Source organism: Choloepus didactylus, chromosome 13, assembly GCF_015220235.1.
Source record: "Choloepus didactylus isolate mChoDid1 chromosome 13, mChoDid1.pri, whole genome shotgun sequence".
Taxonomy (NCBI): Eukaryota; Metazoa; Chordata; class Mammalia; order Pilosa; family Megalonychidae; genus Choloepus; species Choloepus didactylus.
The window spans coordinates 26082985-26098136 of NC_051319.1; the positions used below are offsets into that span (position 1 = coordinate 26082985).

The window sequence follows — 15152 nt, forward strand, 5'->3', positions numbered from 1 at the left end:
AGTTGAGAACTGAACTCTTGGGTATAAAGAAACCAGACACTGAGAGTTTGGAAAATTCTGAGTTTCTGAAAAGTGAGTCCCCAGAGAATACAGCCCCATGTGAGGATTTAACCAGTCAGCCTTCTCAGTGTGAATCAGGATTGGAGATGAAGTTATCCAGAAAAGTCTGTGGAAAATCCTACTGTCTGATGGTTGGGACCATTGTGTGCTGCATGCTAAACTGACAGGTTTGTTGCAGGATCTGTATAAATGAAACCACTGCCATTCTGGACTAAAAGGGACAGAAAAAGGACTGATTGAAGGAAAACATGACTTCAAAGGCAGAACCATGGAAGCTGAGGTCTGGAGTCTAGAAACCTTGGGCCATGAGGTTGCAATGTTGACATTCATCTGTTCTCCCTCATGTAAAAACAGTCTTATATTAGTACACTTAACCACCATCATTTACCACTCTAGGTTTCACTAAGTTTTACAGTCCCAGTCTTTATCTTCTATCTTTCCTTCTGGTGTTATACATGCCCCTAGCCTTCCCCTTTCACCCATACTCAGACTCATCTTTGTTCAGAGTACTTACAATATTGTGCTACCATCACACAGTATTGTGCTATCCATCTCTGGATCTATACAATCAATCCTGTTGAACATTCTGTAGTCTTTCAGCATCAGATGCCTGATTTCTACTCTCTTTTTATCTCTTGATAACCTGTGTTCACTTTAATTTTCAAGGTTTGCTCATTAATGTTAGTTCATATTAGTGAGACCATGCAGCATTTGTCCTTTTGTTTCTGGCTAATTTCACTCAGTGTAATGTCTACTGTCTACCATTTTTGTCTTTTGGGTGTTATATGTCTTATTTTATTTTATTTTTATTTTCTCTCTCTCTCTCTTTTTACCCTGACTGATAGTCTTCATTTCTACACTCTTCTCCAAACCTCTCTCTCCTGTCTTTTCCTATCTGCCTGTAGTGCTCCCTTTAGTGTTTCTCGTAGAGCAGGTATATTGTTTACAAACTCTCTCAGTGTCTGTTTGTCTGAAAATATTTTAAACTCTCCCTCATTTTTGAAGGACAGTTTTGTTGGATATAGAATTCTTGGTTGGCAGTTTTTCTCTTTCAATATCTTAAATATATCATACCACTGCTCTCTCACCCTTATGGTTTCTACTGAGAAATCTGCACATAGTCTTATCAAGCTTCCCTTGTACATGATGGATTGCTTTTCTCTTGCTGCTTTCAGAATTCTCTCTTTGTCTTTGACATTTGATAATCTGATTATTAAGTGTCTTGAAGTAGGTCTATTTGGACTTATTCTGTTTGGGGTATGCTGCGCTTCTTAGATCTGTAATTTTATGTCTTTCATAATAGTTGGGAAATTTTCAGTGATTATTGCCTCCATTATTGTTTCTGCCCCCTTTCCTGTCTCTTCTCCTTCTGGGACACCCATGACACATATATTCATGTGCTTCATGTTGTCATTCAATTCCCTGAGACACTGCTCATATTTTTCCATTCTCTTCCCTATCTGTTCTTTTGTGTATAGGATTTCAGATGTTCTGTCCTCCAGTTCATGAATCCTTTCTCTGCCTCTGGAAATCTGTTTTTGTTTGTCTCCCTTGTGTTTTTCATCTCTTCTATTGTGCTTTACCTTCCCATAAGTTCTGCCATTTGTTTTTTCAAGCTTATGAATTCTTATTTGTGGTTACCTAGTGTCTCCTTTATATCCTTCCTCTTTTGCTGTATTTTCCTTCAGCTCATTGATTTAATTTAGAAGATTTGTTTGTACATCTTTCTTTAGGTGTTTCAGGACAATATGGCAAACTTATATCTGTATCTCATTTGAACAGTAAGTTTGTTCCTTTGACTGGGCCATATCTTCATTTTTCCTAGTGTGATTTGCAATTTTTTGTTGTCTAGGCATCTGGTTTCCTTGATTAACCCTATCAGATTTTCCCAGACCAGACAGTCCCTGTTCTCAGGAGAAGGGTGTAATCAGTAACAGGTTTCCCTGAGGGTAAGTCCCAGAAAGTTCTCAGACTTTCCTGTGAGGCCTCTATACTGTGTTTTTCCTATCCTGCTCAGCAGGTGGTGCTTATCAGCTCATAGTGCCCTACTGGTGTAAAGAGGTGCGGTGCCTTTAATTCCTGTTGTTTCTGTTTTTATTTTTCATCAGGCCCTGGGGTCTGAATTCTCTGAGGGAGGGCAGCCACTTGAATTGGGCCCTACCTCCTTTATGGTATTATCTCCTACACATGACTTCTTCCTTTGTCTCTTTGAATTTTTAATTCCACCCTTGCCTGGATCAATGCTGACAACAGAAAATTCTTGAGGCTTTCTCTAAAGAGCTACTTAGAATAAGAGGAAAAAAAGATGAAGAAGAAAATCCCCTTTTCAGAGCCAGTCCCCAGCCCCCCAGTTTCACTGATCAACCAGAGTTGGTACCCAGTTCTATATGCCTCTTTTCTTGGGACACAGCCCTTTTCTAGTGTTCTGAGCTCCAGTGTCTCCAAAAGCTTCTGTTTTTATTTATTTATGTATTTTTTTTCCATCAGTCCCACTTCCTCTCTGCTGGGAGAAACCTTTGGGTTCCTTTCCTGCATGTTCAGGGTTTATCTGTGCTCATAGCTTGTATTCAATAGTCCAAATTAATTAATTAAAACCACCATTGGAGCTTTGTTGAGTTTCCTTCACTTCCTCTTAGTAGACTGCTTTTTCCCACAGGGAAGTCTTCCAACTCAATCTTCCATGCTGGTGGGGGAGGGGTGCCAGCTCCACAGTTTGGGGAGATTTACTTACAGTTTTATGCTGTGATCTCAGCTGTTCCACTCATTCCAGATTGGTGTATGATGTGTGTCTGCTCATGGATGTCCCCCAGTAGTTGTTCCAGGCTATTTACTTGTTGTTCCTGGCTATTTACTATTTGCTCTAGAGGACTAACTAAATTCCACACCTTCTTATGCCACCATCTTTCCCTGCCCGTAACTGATTTTAATAAAACCTTGTACTTGTTTATTGTTACTGAAATTATTTATGCTTTTGTGATACTATGATGGAATGGCTGTATTTTGCATATGGAAAGAACATGTCTTTTGGGGGTCCAGAGTGAGGAACATGCTGGTTTGGAGCTGTTATGTACCTCAGAAAAGACCATGCTCTTTTAATCCATTCGTGGTTGTAGACCTATTGTGGATAGGACCTTTTGATTAGGTTGTTTCCATTGAGATTTAACCCAGCCCATTCAAAGTAGGTCTTAATCCTTTACAGGAATCCTTTATGAGAGGATAAAAGGCAGAGACATTTGGAGAGAGAGCAGACAGAGAAATGCCCAAGGAAGCAAGAAGTACTCACAGGAGCTGAGAGGGAGCCATTGAAACCAGAAACCCAGGAGAAAAGGACCAGGAGACCTCACCATGTTCCTTCCCATGTGACAGAGAAACACCAGATGCCAGCAGCCTTTCTTCAGAGAAGGTATCCTCTTGTTGATGCCTTAATTTGGGCATGTTCATGGCCTTAGAATTGTAACTTTTCACTTAATCTCCATTATTAAAAGCTAACCTATTTTTGGTATATTATATTTCAGCAGGCTTAGCAAACTAAAACAACATGGTAACGTTTTTTGAAATGAGTTTTTACTTTGTGACTAATTTTAAAAATTTATAGCAACAAAACAAACACGTAGACAGAATTATGGAGTGACACAACAGAGATGGCTATTCACTTCAGTTTCTGAAACATTTGCTTTTAACATGTAAATAGTCAGTGGGCAGTTGTAACAAGTGAAATATGATTGAGCAATTTTGGCAATATTTACTAAAACTGCTTCAATTCACTATAAAAGACAGCTTCTTTTGCAAACTGATCCCAAGCACTGGCCTTTCAGCTCTGATAAACATGGTTTCTACTGATTTAATGACATTTTTCAATCTGATTGTTTGAAAAAGGTATTTTCCACAACCAAATCAAGTTGACCAGTTGAGTTCTCATTCTGACTCTTATTCACACTTCCTCATTACCTTTTCATGTCTGAACAAGTTATCCAGAGTCATGAAGTATAGAGTGCTGTCAGCTTTTTCTAAAAGATGTTTGCATTTCTGCTTTTTGAAGCACTGGAAGATGGTTTCCCTCTGTGTTTTTCAGTGTCTGTAAACTGAAATTGCTGATTTGTAGTATAATAAACAGTTAGAACTAGAGGATCCCTTGACCAACATTCAGCCCAGTGTTTCCCACCTTATCACTGGTGTATACAACATGATTTTAGGAGGATTATGGATATTCAGTAACACCATGAGAAAATCAGCTTCTTTTCAGATTTTTTGAGACTTCTAATTATAGCAAGAAGAAAATCTCAGTCTGGGGCTAACAAAGAATTCTCTAACACTTTTATCATCCTTTTTAAGAAATAGAAGGCAGGCCTCAGGCTCAAAGTCTTCAGCAGAAAACTATGTGGAGCTAAAATTGAATAATACTGTATGATTTTCATTAAATTAATTGTTTTTCAGATTACCACCTATTTATGGCACTGGTTATTTATGCCAAGGACACAAAACTTCCTTTTAAAACACATTTATTTAAGTTAAAAATAAAAGGATTTAATTTAGAGACAAATATTAAGTAAAAGTCAGTCCAGTGAATACAATAGGGCAAATATTACAAAAATGATGTAATTAGTGATATGATAAAAATAATGAAGCTGTGGTGGGAATGATTATAGCTTGAGGAGCTGGAGACCAACTCCCTCATTTGCTTTGGGAAACTCAAAGCCCAGAGAAATCAGGAAATCACAGTCAGGCTTGCAACCCACATCCGCCAGGTGGATATCACAAATTTATTTGACCAGTTTGAATCATTTTCTTCAAAATGACCTTTTTCCCCATCACTTTGTGAAAAGTATGGCTTAGGTTTGAACTAGAAAACAATAAAACTTCAGTTTTCATTCTCATTATTTTGACAGAACTGATTTGACAAGGATATTGAAAAGTAACTGTAAATGTTAAGGAATTAAGCCAGATTTGCCAGACATGGGTTAGTTAGTGATAAGGGAAGTAGGAAAAAATATTCCCCAGTATGAAACCTACGCTTGAATTAAAAGCTACATTAGAACTTATTTTTTTTTTTTTTTTAGCTTGGTGTGCCTAAGCAAATCAAAATGTGTTTTCTTTTGTTTTAATTTATAAGTCTTGAATTCTTGGAAAGATGGCAAGCCTAACTTTCTAAAATACATATATTTAAACGGGTACAAGTTTCCATTGAATTAGAAAACTGAAATGCTCCTAGAAAAAAATAAAGGTTTAAATTAAGGGGAAATTATGTGTCTTGCAATTCTAAAAATATTATAATTAACATGCAGTTTGAGAAAAGAAATCTAGAGGATTTTCAAAATCCTAAGATTTTTAACAAAAGTATTTCTGTAAGGTCTAAGAGGGATGTAGAAACAACTTCCTCTTACTTTGCAGGGACTCGAGACCTCCAAATACACTGTCTGCTCTAGCTTACCAGATGTTCTGGAGGAAAACGAACAAAATTTCAGAATGATAGAATAGTCACTGACCTATTGGCTATTTTCTTTCTTTCTTCTCTCTTTTTTTATTGTCAAAGCTTTTCTCTTATTACCTAACTACTTGTTATCTATTTACTGAAGTCTGGCTCTCATTGGAATAGTGTATTAAGTGAGGAGATGGGCAGCAGTTCTCAAGCTAGTCCAATAGATTAGGTGTAAGGATCTATTTTGTAAATGGAAAGTGGTAAAATAGAATAAAATATTTAAATATTCTAAAATTCCTTAACCTTGAGTAGCCTCCATTTCCTTTTTTTCAAACAATGGGACTAATAGTCATTTGTGTTATTGGGTTGTCTGGAGAAATAATTAACAGCTATTAATGAAGTATAAAGTCAAAATATTGAAATGGGAAATAATTAGACATTTTCTTAGTGCCTAAATCACTCCAGGGTTGTAAATTAGGGACAGAGGAAATACATTACCTTTTCCGGGTAACTATTACACTCTCATATTGAGGATTTCCATTTTCAGACCCGCCCTTCTGGCTCTGACATTTTCATTCGTTATTCTGAGAGCTCAACTAAATAGTCATTGGAGAAGTTTCAATCTCTGAGGAATTCGAAGGAACCTTAACCTTGTCTCACATACCCCACAGACATTGTTCAAGGGAGGCTGCTGGGCATCAGCTCAGCAGGTAAGGGAAGACTTTGCCATACTCGCTTGGATTTTTTCCCAAGGATTCATGAATAGATCTGTTTCTAACTCAGAATATCCTTGCAGAAGCAAAAGTGAAATTGAGGATCATCTGTGAACATTTTGCACAAGGGCCTGAAACTCATCTTTCCAATTCCTTGAGAGATTGTCACTCATCCAGGAACATCACGTTATGCGTACCTCACCATTCAAGATTTCATCTATCATAGATTCCCAGTCTTTAGAAATGTCTCTTCTGTAATCTTCCCTGAAAGTAAGGGGGAGAGTGGACTATTGGTATATAAAAATCACATAATGCCTCTTTAGCACTCATGTCAGTGTGAGTTAATTGGGTTTCAGTGACCCACATATATTTTTATGACTTTGCACTTGCTTAGAAGGTTCAGCAGCTTTATGTGTACTGAAGGTCCATCCCTGTTTCATCAGTGAGGAGTAAAATACAAAGAACTATCCACTTGTTCATCAACACTGAGTCATCAATGAGTCACAGTTGGAAGGGACTCCAATACTCAGTATCGGCTTTAACTACAAAAGAAGAATTCTTTAGTTTTCTACTGTCTTTTAAGTGCTTAAAGAGAGCATTAAATAGTTCCTCAAAGGGAGCCACTATCACTTGCAACTTTAATAATTCATAATTTAAATACAGTGTTTAATGAGATATTATAATTGAAAATGTTATTTGATCCTTTGGTTTCAGCGTATTGGCTTGAAGAAATGGACAAGAACTTAAAATGTGCTCTAATGTTGATCCTTCAGAGATATAATCATCGTGGAAAGAGTGATGATCTTGGAATTGTATTGAGATTGGTTTTGTCAAGGTAGCTTTACCTTATATATATTTTTTCTCTTTATTATTGTATGAGTCGATAATTATAGTCAATTAGTACTGGAACCAAGAAAATTAAATTAGCCCTCATTATTATGTGTTTGGTTCTTGTCCACTCTGAAAGAACAAAGATATGATATCCCTGGGGAAGGTCAAAGGGGAGAATTTTCTTTCTTTTGTCTCTCTCCTAGAGTGGTTTCTTTAATAATAATAACAAATCAGATATTATCATGGCTTAATTTTACTAATAAGTGTTTGGGATATGGAGATGAACCAGAAATAGGATGTCGAGTTGGACCAAGGGGAAATGTGTGTAAGAAAAATTAATTTCAGGCACATGTTTTAATGAAAAAGTTGGAAAAGATTTCGTGGAGGCTACCATATTGGATATGGTTCCAGAAGAATGAATTATTGTTTGTCAAGGGAAGGAGGCGAGAAGAACATTCCACACAAAGGGAACAATTCTGCAGAAGTGCTGAGGTATAAAAGTTAGAGGTTTTAAGCTCAAGAGGTGAATATCTCAAAGTATTTCAAGTTGAATGACAACTGGTCTTTGAGTTCTCCCAAGACTTAAATTTGAAGACAAAGTACGGAAAAAAAATTTCTCTCCTTCGATCCTTTAAGAAGTCTGATTTGTTATGACAGTGATATCATTTTAATCTGATGCATTGTTTAATTGATTCCATGGCCAGACTTAGCCTTTTTCACAGCTTCCTTCTTCCAAAATCTCGGGTGGGCCAGAAAGATGTCAATAGAGAAGGTGAGTTGATATGAGGAGGCCCGAATGGTGATGGATTGATCACTTTCTTTTGAAAATATGGGTGCTCATGAAAGAGCATGCTGCAAGATAGCCATAAATCTTGAGCACTGTAGTGCAGATGCTATTACAAAAGGACATGAATTAGCAAGTGAAGCCTAAGGTTAGTAAATTCACATGGAAACATACATGTGAGGCAAGGATGTGATGACATGAGGCCTATGTTCTTTTGCAAATGATTATGCAGGGTAGCAAGGTTGTCTCAGAAGGGCCTCATATATCAGACATTTTGGCATGGTGTGATATATTTGTACATTTTCTAAAAAGCAGTAGAACCATGTTGGTTTTTTTTCTTTTCCTTTTCTTATGAAAGTAATTTTACATTTAAGTAATCAAGTATCAGCATAGAGTAAATCATCCATTTTAGGTATCTCCATGCATTCATTCAAACTGACATCTCTGGAATAGACTCCAGGTGCTGGGGATACAAAAACAAAAAAACAAAAAAATGAAAACAAAAACACAAACAAAAAAGCACTATAATCCCTGCCCTTGAGGTTCTCTCATCATTAGATTGTAAAGAGTATGTTAATGTGCCAAAGGGTGTCTGAGGACTTCATGAAACATGACTTACTTTCTGGAGGTTCTAGAGCAAATTGAATGGTGAAGGATCAAGATTAAGAGAAATTGTTCCAGTGGAAATTGCATGCCATATAGTCATTTGAAACTTATCTATTTTTGAATCTGTAAACTTTTTTTCTCATAAAATGCAAGATTAGTAAAACATCACATCTTCAGTACTCTAGAAATCTCAGGATGCCATGGAAGTGGGTGTCCAAGGAAATGACTGGAAAATTTTTTCCATCCCCAGGCAAATTGTATGAAGCCAAAGAATCCACTGCCCATTCCTCCTACTACAGCTGCGCTCCAAACTAATGCACCAGAATTAGTGTTTTTTGATGAGGAAATAATGAGCTGGCATCTAATTTTATTACATAAGTAAATTATTAGCTCATGCCAGAACTAAGAGGAGGGACACTGCCACTGATAATCGATTAGCCTAAATAATAAAAGAGAACATCCATAGCCTACATGTAGGATTTTTGTGGGACTCCAGGAGTTTTTGGACCACCTTTTCAGAACCACTGCACCAGTGTTTTTATGACAGTGTTTTCTTGAATAGTATGTCTCTGGGATATATAGCTGGAATGTTTATGCTTCTTGAAAGGCCAGAGATGGAAACCTAAGGTGGGAAAATTACAAGAAAACTTCAGAAAAGCCTGAGGTTAATATGTTCACACTTAACTAACTAGATTGCCTGGAAATGATTTTTAGTCAGAACAGTTATTTTTTTTTTTTTTTGGAAAGTCTAGAAAGTTTTCATTTTCATGGGCAATATTTAGCATTCCAGTCATATAGGCACACTTTTATCAGAGATGCTTTATCATTTTTTTGGTTTACTTTTTGAGAATGCTGAAATGAGTTTAGATTTTCTATGACTTTGACTCGTAAATAATTATGCAATAGAGGAAAAATCCCACCTTATTTTAAATTTGCATTTTTTCTCAGAGAAAGCATATTTACCAGGCTTTATTCCCAAATATTCATCATCACTGCAATAGTGTCTGGCTAGGGCACATGTATACATCACATAACACACATGCACGTAAACAGATGCACACACTTCTGTGCATATCCTCCCCTACCATGAGATGAAGTTAGGAGTTTTTTCATTCTAATTGCTACTGGTTAAAACTGTGATTTCAAAATAATGAAACAAATTCAGGAATCCTTAGATTTCTACTTCATCCAAGCACCCAGCAGGAGAGATAAGCTTAATTTGAAAAATGGTGGTGATGTGGCTAGATTTCCTTTCTAGAAGGAAGTTTACAGCATGAAGACAACACCAAGAAATGAACCAATAGGGAACTGCATATGATTCTGTTAAAAGGGGGAAAACACTCTACAGAAATCATCAGCCATTATTTCAAATGCTTGTGTAAATATGGTTTAGTTCATCATCACCTTTTCCAGTTATGTTTATGTACAGCTCCAAAGTACAGCCTCTGCTTACTTATTTGAAATGCCACCAACTGAGCTAGCATTTTCATTAATACAAACATTTGTAGTGCCCAGAGATAATGGTAGAAATATGAGTCTTTTGTTATTTGTAAACTAGACATACTTCAAAGAGGTGCACAATAAGCTTTAGATAAGCTTTTTGAACAAAATCATTTAAAATATTAGAATTCTTACATTTTTCATGAAATTTATTTCTATAATGATATTTGTCATAATGTAAATAAGAGAATATCATTTTTTATTTCTAACAAGTGTAATTTACATACTTAAATAGATCAGGAAATAAAACCGTTTCTAACACAAAACAATTTGCTTTCCAGGTAATTGATGGACTCATTAAATATTTGGAAACATATCGATAGCTGTGTTTATGCTGAAGTTTTATTCTTAGAAGGCTAAAATATTTTAACTGCATTAAATATCTAACAAGGCATTATTACACAGTGATTCAGAGCAAGAATTCAAAGAAGACTGCACTAGTTGACTAACTACCTGACCTTGACCTTGGGAAAGTTACCAAACCTCTCTGTGCTACAGTTTCCTCATCAATAAAATGGGAATAATAATAGATCCACCCTCAGAGGTTTGTTGTAAGGATATATCGGTAGATATTTGTAAAGTGCTTAAAACAGAAATGAATGTGTTTACTAATGTTAAGATGGCATTTGCAATAGTAAACAGGTTCAAGAAAGAACAAAATGAGAAATACGTAAGGTATGTCATAGCCAAACAGAAAGAAGCCTTTTCAAGCATTAGACTATGAAGGATAATTTTACATCTTTGTTCCACTCCAGGAACCAGGATATTATCTGTAAATATTTCTGGGTCTTCCTGATTCAAACATCTTTCCTTCATAATACCTGAAGATGCTTGTTTTTTCAAACACTTAAAGCCAATTAGAAAGCTAATTAAGAATAACTGAGTACCAATCTAACTGCCTTCTACTTTGACCTTTGCCCTTATTACCCAGGGTTCTCTAGTCTTCCCAGTTGATACATTTAGCATTTGACTCTTTTTCCTTCCTATATGCAGCTATTGACCAAATTTGGTCAGTCTTTCTGTCTTTTCTCATTTAGCCCAAATCTGGGTTATCATAACCTTTCTTCTTTGTCACCAATTCCTTATTGCTGTTTTTGCTGCTTGCCTTAATTCCACTTTTTCCAAACCCAAAATGAAATTTTTTAAAGGAATATGTGCCATTCCACTTCTCCTGGTTGCTTATATCCAGCTGTGCTTCTAACAGCACAAGAGACACACTATGTCTCATTGGAAAGAATGATGGTTACTGTCCTGTTAATTCTTGATGGTAACAATCCTGGTTGATTCCCCACCAGCACCTCTAAATCAAAGCAGGGAGGAGTGGTTTTATGGTGTGGAATACCAGCTTAAAAATATTGGTCCAGTCTTAGTGCTTGAAGTCACAGGTTAGCAGAAGAAAGAACCACATACCTTTGGCTCTGAACTGGTGACCTAGACATGAGTTCCAGCACCTGTCAAATACCCCGGAGCTATTCTGTCTGACAGTGACTACTCACTGCTTGTTCGGAAACAGACGTTAAGGAGGAGAAAAGGACACGCTGAAAACCAAGCTTGAACTAAAGACCTTTAGAAAATCACTCTAATACTTGCCCAACCATGCTGAGTGGGAAAGCTTGCTTTATTGAATCCATACTTTATCAGATGCCTTTTCAGAAGACACCTGTTTAAAAAAAGTCCTTGTTCAGCAAAAAATAATTTTGATAGTGGAAGGAAGGGCCAAAGATGGTGATTACTCTAGGTTCTCCTTCTTCCTTTACCCTTTCTTCTCACTTTAACTCAGCAAAGTAACATGGAGAGCAGAATAACGGTGGTATGGAGGAAAGAACTCCGGACTGGGAGAAGGGGTCAGGGTGTGGGTTCAAGGTCTGTTACATAAGAAGTTCATTTATCTCTCTAAATTTCAACATCTATTCATATGAGGAAGTAATGACTTCTCTCTCACAGAAATGTTATGAAAATGGGTGCTTTATTAGCAAGAAATAATTTTGGTTTATGGATCTGAATAATTCAGGTCCCAAAATTATGTTTCCTACAACCTAGATGGATGATTTTCCTAATTTTTTTTTGTTTGTCCGGAAGTTAATCTGCATATCTTTTAGGATGCAGCGTGTGGAGTGCAGGGAGTTCAGACAGTGGAATCTGAGAGATCTGATTTCAAATGCTAAGGCACTCTGAATTCACTTACTAGCTGGTGTGAATCAAGTCTCTGATCCTTGGTTTTCCTTTCTGTGATATGGAGCTACTGACACCTACTTTGCAGAGTTGTGGAAAGGGTTAGTTATAATGTATGAAGGTGCCTGGCATAGTGAATAGTTCATAGTATACAATCATCATATTATATGGCATTTTTTGTTTTTCTCATGCCTTCATGTCATCATCCACAATATGGAGTTGTCTTTGCTCACAATTGCTTTATATGTCCTAAAACATTGTGCTTAATGGACAATACATGCTGACAAGGTTTTACCCTGAAAAAGATGAATCATTTGGATTGATAAACTAAATGGTAATATTGTGGGCTTAAAAACTCTTTTCTGTTCAGACAGCCTAACTAGAAATTCTTCAGAAATCTGAGGTCCGTGAAGAATATAACCCTTATAAGATATGGTTGTTGCCTTCTGGAAGCTTACAACCCAGTAGGGAAACAGTTCTTTCACTAATAACGGTATCCAAAAAGATGATGTCATTGTGTAGTGATTGGGAAGTTGTAAGAAAAGGACAAATGCCTCCAGAGACTGGAGACTAGATAGAAGTCTTTGAAGTCATCCTTCTGTCAGAGGGTGTGACGGGGAGAAATTAAAATCTAACAAGGGTTAGAAAGTGTTGTTTGGTCAAGCTTGTTGAAAAATCTCAAACAAGTATCTCACCTTCTTAAAAATATTTTTTATTTTCTCTCTTAGATTTCCTCCTTCCCCTCTCTGTTAGGCCCAACAGTGAGTTTAATTCCAGATTGATGGAATCCTCTGCTTGGGGCAAGAGCTGTAGCCATTCTTTCTGTGCAGACAGTCCAAAGAACTTATCATACTTTTTAACCTGCAAACTTTTAGCAAGGAGGAACTGATTTTCAGATGTGCTGGTGATTATGTTTAGTATTCACATGCAAAGGTGACACAAAATATATTACAATTAAGGTATACAACTCAATCATTTATTCTTTTAATCAATGTTAGTGATCATTGCTACCACCCCCCAGTAAGTCACAAAACTTTATAAAGTAGTTAAGTAATGGTACAGTCAGTAAAGCAAGTAGCAGAAGACTGAATTAGCATGGTTTAGCAGAAAGGGATGTTTTTATGTATCAAGAATTCTGACGATAGATAATCTAGGATAGTAAAAAGGAAGGGTAAAGGGCTGAAGAGATTATGAGTGTGTCTCTTTCAAAAATCATTCTCTGAAGCCCCCTACTAGTAACTTCACTGTACATCCCATAGGTCAGAACCCAACACATGGCCACTCCCAGGAGCAAGGAGAGACAGCTACATTGTGATTTGGAATGTGAAAATTAGAAGAGAGAGAAAAATGTTACCAGAGACCAGAGAAAGAAAGTGATCTGCCTAGAATATGAAGAATTTGGGTGTTTTTTTTTTAGCTTCTATAATGGAAAAAAGCAATGCCAAAAAAAAAAAAAAAAAAAAAAAAAAGTGGGGTGGGGCTATGAATACCTTTGGGGAATGAATTTCACTCATTCCACAATGTTGGCCACAGGAAACTACTGGTCTTACCTTGGCTGTTTGATGCCACAAAGAATGTGGTGTTCTGGTTCCGTCACTGCCTATGAGACCCTTTTCAAATCTCTTGGTCTCTCTCAGGTGTAGCTTCCCTATTTATAACATGGAGATAATTATAATACTTATTTTATATGATTCTTGTGACTATTTTATGAGCAAGTGAATGTAAAGTCCTTGATGCAATACCTGGCACATGGTAAACTTTAATAAATATAATCAACTATAAAAATGAAAACAGCAATCAATATTATTATTAAGTATAGCACTCATGCTTCTGACTTATGTCATCTATATGTTGCCTTTACTTTTTTTTTTTTTTGTCCTAGGAATACTCATCCTGAATCTGGACGTGTGTCCTCTGAGGTGCTCATGGCACTGACCATACTGGAAGCTGATGCAGATACTGGGTGGGGTGGGAGGGCAGGTTCCATGGCCGCTGGGTGCACTGAGTTCCTCAGTGCAGAGCTGCTCATCTTGCCTCTATAGCTCATGGAAGCTTGTGCTGCCTTGAAGCATTGAAAGATGCCAATTCAAGGCAAGGTCTTTATTGTTGAAACTGTTGCATAATGATATCTTTATTCATGTGAGAATACAGGATGAATTTCAACTATATGATTTTGTTGATGTTCATCAGAAATGTTATTTGTCTTTACAAAGTCTGATTTCAATGAACCAGCTATGTAACGGGTATTAAATAAACATGGAACTTTACACGTTCATAATATTTGGTCTCTTGTTGTGATTTTGATGAACTACACTTTCAAGCACTGACAGTTCATCCTTATTTACAAACAAAGCATTTGCTTATAGCAGAGTGATGTAGTGACTCTTGCTTTATTTTAAAATAAGTCAACTTTCCAATTCAATGTTTAATGTGAAACTGACTCAAAAATGTTCTTTTAGGCCACATTTACATTTCTCTCTGAATAATATGCATTTTACTATTTTCACTTACTCCTGTGAGCTATGTAAACCAAAAGACATTCTAATTCTGTTTTTAATATATTTCTCCCAAGGTAAATAATTTATAATGCACTAATAAAACTAAGGAGCACATATTAAAAGACTTACATTATGTGACCTACTGAAATAGATCTATGGAAACTGACTCTCTTAAAAATAATTTTGTGACATTATTTTGTGTAATATTGACTTTCTTTTAAGAATCCTTGACAACAAATATAAAACAAAAAAAGAAGTTGAAATCCTCTCTCCATCTTCCTACATAGTAAAGAGAAATAATCGACTGCTTTCAAACTTTAAGATTTTTGTGTTTCTTAGAAAAAGAAACCAGATAAATAGTAAACATTTTAGTTGGGCACATCAACTACTGGCCATCTTTTTAAAATGAACATCCTTTTCAAAGTATAACTAGTCTTTTCACATTTTTAAAGTGATTTGATTTTATTTGTGGATTCATTTGTGAAATGTTTTCATTTTGCCATCCAGGGAAGAAATGCCCTTGAATTTTCTTTTTTTTGGCAGGCTGAAAATAAGTAACTCTGAGTCCATTT

General features: G+C 36.3%; 1 long non-coding RNA gene across 2 annotated transcripts in view; it reads left to right on the forward strand.

The window, feature by feature from the left end:
* LOC119508140 overlaps window positions 1–14065 on the forward strand; it is a 51258-nt gene extending 37193 nt beyond the window's left edge. For both annotated transcript variants that reach the window (XR_005211403.1, XR_005211402.1), the window contains exons 3-5: window positions 3260–3463; window positions 6904–7024; window positions 13965–14065. This is a non-coding gene — a long non-coding RNA (uncharacterized LOC119508140). The remainder of the gene's footprint in view (window positions 1–3259; window positions 3464–6903; window positions 7025–13964) is intronic.
* Window positions 14066–15152: the final 1087 nt, after the last annotated feature.